This window comes from Mirounga leonina, unplaced genomic scaffold, assembly GCF_011800145.1.
Source record: "Mirounga leonina isolate KUSES-001 unplaced genomic scaffold, KU_Mleo_1.0 Mir_151, whole genome shotgun sequence".
Classification (NCBI taxonomy): domain Eukaryota; kingdom Metazoa; phylum Chordata; class Mammalia; order Carnivora; family Phocidae; genus Mirounga; species Mirounga leonina.
In genome coordinates this window covers 108,127,089-108,132,757 of record NW_023270377.1, presented here as the reverse complement: position 1 = coordinate 108,132,757, position 5,669 = coordinate 108,127,089, and the positions used below count along the sequence as shown (strand labels likewise).

General features: G+C 37.6%; 1 long non-coding RNA gene across 2 annotated transcripts in view; it reads left to right on the top strand.

Annotated features, from left to right (window-relative positions):
* Window positions 1–3,015: 3,015 nt before the first annotated feature.
* The window catches only part of LOC118012578, a 7,385-nt gene continuing 4,731 nt past the window's right edge, over window positions 3,016–5,669 (top strand). The window contains exons 1-2 of one of the 2 annotated variants that reach the window (XR_004679758.1): window positions 3,016–3,039; window positions 3,139–3,662. This is a non-coding gene — a long non-coding RNA (uncharacterized LOC118012578). The other variant, XR_004679757.1, reaches the window with a different exon arrangement.

Here is a 5,669-nt window from a genome sequence, read left to right as displayed (position 1 = left end):
AGCAGGCTCTCCGCTGACCAAGGAGCCGGATGCGGGACTTGATCCCAGGACCTGAGCCAAAGGCAGACACTTAACTGACTGAGCCACCCAGGCATCCCAAGATTGATTGATTTATTTTAGAGAGAGAACCGAAGACAGAGTACATGAGCTGGGGGAGGGGCAGAGGGAGAGGGAGAAGCAGACTTCCCGCTTAGTATGGGGCCTGACGAGGGACTTGATCCTAGGACCCTGAGATCATGACCTGAGCCGAAATCAACAGTTGGATGCTTAACCCATTGAGCCACCTAAAAACGCCCCTCCCACACACTTCTTTATATATATTCGTTTTATTGCTTATTATGTCCGTATGTTCATTGGGCCTTTCCTCTTTTTAAAAATTATTATTGAAGTATAATTCACATACAATGTTCTATTAGTTTCAGGTGTACAACATACTGATTCGACAATTCTATCCGTTACTCAGTGCTCAACATGGTACCATCTGTCACCATACAACGCTATTGCAATACTATATTCCCTATGTTGTACTTTTCATCTCCATGACTTACTAATTCTATAACTGAAAGTTTATGCCTTTTAATTCCCTTTATCTCTTTCACCTATCCCCTCATCCACTGCCCCTCTGGTAACCATCAGTTTGTTCTCTGTATTTTAAGAGTCTGTTTGTGTGTTGGTTTGTTGGTTGGTTTTCTTTTGTAGATTCCACATATAAGTGAAATCATATGGTATTTATCTTTCTCTAATTTATTTCACTTAGCATAATACCCTCTGGGTCCATCCGTGTGTTGCAAAAGGCAAGATTTCATTCTTTTTTAATGGCTGAGTAATATTCCATTGTATATATATATATACCACATCTTTATCCATTCATTTGTTGGTAGACACTTGGGTTGCTTCCATATTGTGGCTATTGTAAATGATCCTGAAGTAAACATAAGAGTGCATATAGGTTTTCAAATTAGTGTTTTTGTTTTCTTTTGGTAAATACCTGTTCGTGGCATTACTGGATCACACGGTATTTCTATTTTTAATTTTTTGAAGAACCTCCATACTGTTTTCCACAGCAGTGCAACCAGTTTACATTCCCAACAACACTGCACAAAAGTTCCCTTTTTTCCACATCCTTGCCAACATTTGTTATTTCTTGTTTTTTTTCTTTTCTTTTTTTTATATTTGCCATTCTGACAGGTGTGAGGTAGTATCTCATTGTAGTTTTGGTTTGTGTTTCCCTGCTGCTTAGTGATACTGAGCATCTTTTCATGTGTCTGTTGGCCATCTGTATGTCTTCTTTGGAAAAATGTCTATTCAGGTCCTCTGCCCATTTTTTTTTTAAAGATTTATTTATTTATTTGAGAGAGAGCACAGTGGAGAGGGGCAGAGAGAGAAGTAGTCTAGCAGACTCCGGGCTGAGTGGGGAACCCCATGAGGGGCTAGATCTCATGACCCTGAGATCAGACCTGAACCGAAACCAAGAGTCAGATGCTTAACCGACTGCACCACCCAGGTGCCCCCCCTGCTTATTTTTTATTCAGATTGTGTGTTTTTTTGGTGTTGAGTCATACAAGTTCTTTATATATTTTGGATATTAACCTCTTATAGGATATACAATTTGAAAATATCTTCTCCCATTCAGTAGTTTGCCTTTTCATTTTGCTGATGGTTTCCTTCACTGTGCAAAAGCTTTTTATTTTGTTTATAGTTATTTTTTCTTTTGTTTCCCTTGCTTGAAGACACATATTCATAAATATGTTGGTAAGGCTGATGTCCAAGAGATTACTGCCTCTGTTTTCTTTTAGGAGTTTTATGGTCTCACATTTCAGTCTTTTTTTTTTTTTTTTCTTTCAGATCACATTTCGGTCTTTAATTCATTTTGAGTTTATTTTTGTGTATGGTGTAAAAAGTGGTCCAGTTTCATTTTTTTGCATGTAGCTGTCCAGTCTTCCCAACACCATTTATTGAAAAGACTGATATTACCCCATTGTATATTCTTGCCTCCTTTGTTATAGATTAATTGACCATATAAGCGTGGGTTTATTTCTGGACTCTATTCTGTTCCATCCATCTATGTTGTGTTTTTGTGCCAGTACCAAACTGTTTTGGTTACTGTAGCTCTGTAGTATCTCTTGAAATCTGGGATTGTGATGCCTCCAGGTTTATCTTTCTCAAGATTGCTTTCACTATTTGGGGTCTTTTGGGGTTTCCATACCAATTTTAGGATTATTTGTTCTAGTTCTGTTAAAAATGCTATTGGTATTTTGGTAGGGATTGCGTTGGATCTATGGATTGCTTTGGGTAATATGGACATTTTAACAATATTTGTTCTTCCAACCCATGAACATGGAATGCCTTTCCATTTGTTTGGTCATCTTTAATTTCTTTCACTGATGTCTTAAAAGTTTTCAGAGGAGAAGTCTTTCACATTCTTGGTTAAATTTATTCCCAGATATTTTATATTGTTATTTTTAGGTATTTTATTCTTTTGGGTGCAATTGTAAATTGATTGTTTTCTTAATTTCTCTTTCTGCTACTTCATTATGAGTGTATAGAAATGCAATAGATTTCGATATATTAATTTTGTATCCTGCAACCTTATTGAATTCATTTATCAGTTCTAATAGTTTTTTGGTGGAGTCTTCAGAGTTTTCTATATGTAGTATCATGTGATCTACAAATAGTGATAGTTTTACTTCCTCCTTGCCAATTTGGATGCCTTTATTTTTCTTGTCTGATCACTGCAGCTAGGTCTACATTTACTTTTTTTTTTTTTAATCTAAAGCTGTTACTATTTTAGCATTTAACATTTTATTCTAAGGTAAATAAAATTTATTTGTATTATACATATATACACATATATATGTATATGTATATATTTATATTTGTTTTTAAAGATTTTATTTATTTAGGGACGCCTGGTAGCAGCAGAGGGAGAGGGAGAAGCAGGTTCCCCGCTGAGCAGGGAGCCCGATGCGGGACTCGATCCCAGGACCCCGGGATCCTGACCTGAGCCGAAGGCAGATGCTCAACCAACTGACCAACCAGGTGCCCCTATTTTTTAATATTTTCAGATGGATATTTGGCTTAAAAATAGATGAGAAGACTTGCTTTTTCAGTCCACAGTTGCACCATCTACATCTAAAGAGGCTGAAAAAAACGAAACTGACATGTCACAGAGTTTTCGGACTCATGAAAGAGAGGGATTGACTCCATAGAACTGGGTAACACTATAAATTAGCAATGAAAATATGACAAGAGCGGAAGATATGAAGCTGACCTAGATGCATGCCACATTGAACTTTATCTGTGCCCCATGCTCCTGGAAATCAGTGACAATTGAGAATCCCCTCCCCCTCCCACACTTCATGTCTGGTAAAAGACCACCCTGTCCTCACATATTCTCAGACAGGACTCACCTCCACTGCTCATCCCTCATGACCCTTTGTCTACCTGCCTCTATAAAACACCAGACTCCTTCCTTTTTGAGATATTCCTCATTAATGAACATTCTTCCTAGGGCTTGACTTGTATAGGAGCAAAGCTTGTGGTGGGATCCCTGCTTACCTCACCCATGTGATGCACTGTTCTCTTCCTGGCTGGTGATCTGAGACCAATGCTATGTCAGACTTCTGGTCCTGCACCTTGGACTCTTGTCAATCAATAGCATGGTAAGGATTCTGTTTTGATTCTTTTTGAGTGCTCACTTGATTTCTGGAGCTGGCTTCTTTTGGTTTCATGGTCTGACCATTTAGGTTACAGAGATCTTGTCTTTGTTGTGTAAAAGATGATAGTGAATCTTGTTTGTTACTGTTTTCTGTTTGTCTACTTTGAGCTGAAATCAGTTAAGGATTCAAACCCACTGGGAAGAGAACAGTTCTTGACATGGAGCAGTGAATTCTGTTAACCTGTGTTTACTGTTGACCAGGGCTGAAATTTTAGAAATGGAGCTATAAGCAATCTGTCTGTGTCAGTCTGCATGTTGATGTATGTCTCTGTGATTCAGAAAGGCCTTTATTTCTCATTGTGTGAGTGTGTGATATTTTTCTACCTCATGATGGTATTGCCAAATTAGATTATAAAATCACCTAAATTAAAGGAGCTTTGTTCTGATTGGCTTAGAGATAAATAAGCACCTTATATAAATGGGATATTGTTAAGGATTCCTAGAAGTTAAGGAAACTGAATTTTTAATACTTTCAAAGAGCAAAAAGTGAGAAAAAAATTTATAGAAATTAACTCAGAAATATTTAAAGAACAAGTTCACACTATTTAGGCAAATGAGGTGAGTTTAATATTTTTAAACTAATTTAGTATTTTTGGTTTAATAAACATCTGTGTCTTCTCTGTGCATTAAGTGTTATACAAGATTATATTTTTTATCTACTTGGGTATATTCTTTCTAAGCTTATGCATATTTGGTGATCAAATAAGCTAACATTATTTATACTACCTGTTTAAGATTATGAAACATATATGTTTGTATTTAACCAAGTGAGATTATCGTTATGACAAACTGTATTTCAACAGTAATTGTGTTTCCTGGTATGTCCACGTGAAGATAATTGCCAAGATGTTTGTGTAATTTAAATCCTTGGAGTTATACTACACTGGGTTAATTAATGGCCATTCACTAGATAGATACCTGGATCATCTCCAAGTCAGAGAATGCTGAATCATTGGCTACTAGGCATAATTTAAATTTTACATTCTTCTGCTTCTTATTTGTATTTGCTCCAGAGGGCCATGTCTTTGGACCTGTAACAAACATGCTCATTTCAGCCACTTTGAGAAGTGTGTAAAGGAGGTGTGAGGCTGTTCGTGAGTTCTTCTAGTCCGTCTGTGGCAAAGTGCTGGTGCGTGACAGACAGCACAGTGATCCCCCCCGTCTACTATCTCTGTGAACCGGAAGTTAGCTACTTTGGTTAAAATGATCACTAGTATGTGGTTTTCATTACACGTAAGAGAAAGAGTTTTGGAGAAACACAACGAAGCGTAAATTTCTGTTTCTCAAGGAAAACAGTAGTTTTGTCCCAAAGAAGTGGTGTGGTTCTCCATCCCCTTTCTGCACTCTTCAAGCTTATTGAAGACCCCAGAAGCTTTCTTTGTGGTTCTAACTATTGATATTTACTATATTGGCAATTGAAACCAAGAAAACCTTCAAGTGCTTACTTACTGATTCATCTGGCGATAGGAACAATGAACACACTTCATGTTAAGAACATCTCAATAATGTTATAAAACTAGTTCTGACCATGAGGACTCCCTATGCTATGGTCTGAATGTGTCCCCCCAACATTCCTACATTGAAATCCTAATCTCCAAAAATGGTGATATTAGGACATAGGGCTTTGGGAGGTGGGTAAGTCATGAATGGGGTTAGTGCTCTTATAAAAGAGACTCCAGTGGTTTTATTCTTTTTTACAGATTTATTTATTTCTTTGAGAGAGAGAGAGAGAAAGGGGGAGGGGTAGAGGAAAGGGAGAGAATCCTCAGGCAGACTCCCCATTGAGTGTGGAGCCTGATGCAGGGCCCTGAGATTATGACCTGAGCCAAAACCAAGAGCTGGACCCTTAACTGACTGAGCCACTCAGGCGCCTCTTTCTTTCTTTCTTCCTTTCTTTCTTTCTTTCTTTCTTTCTTTCTTTCTTTCTTTCTTTCTTTCTTTCTTTCTTTCT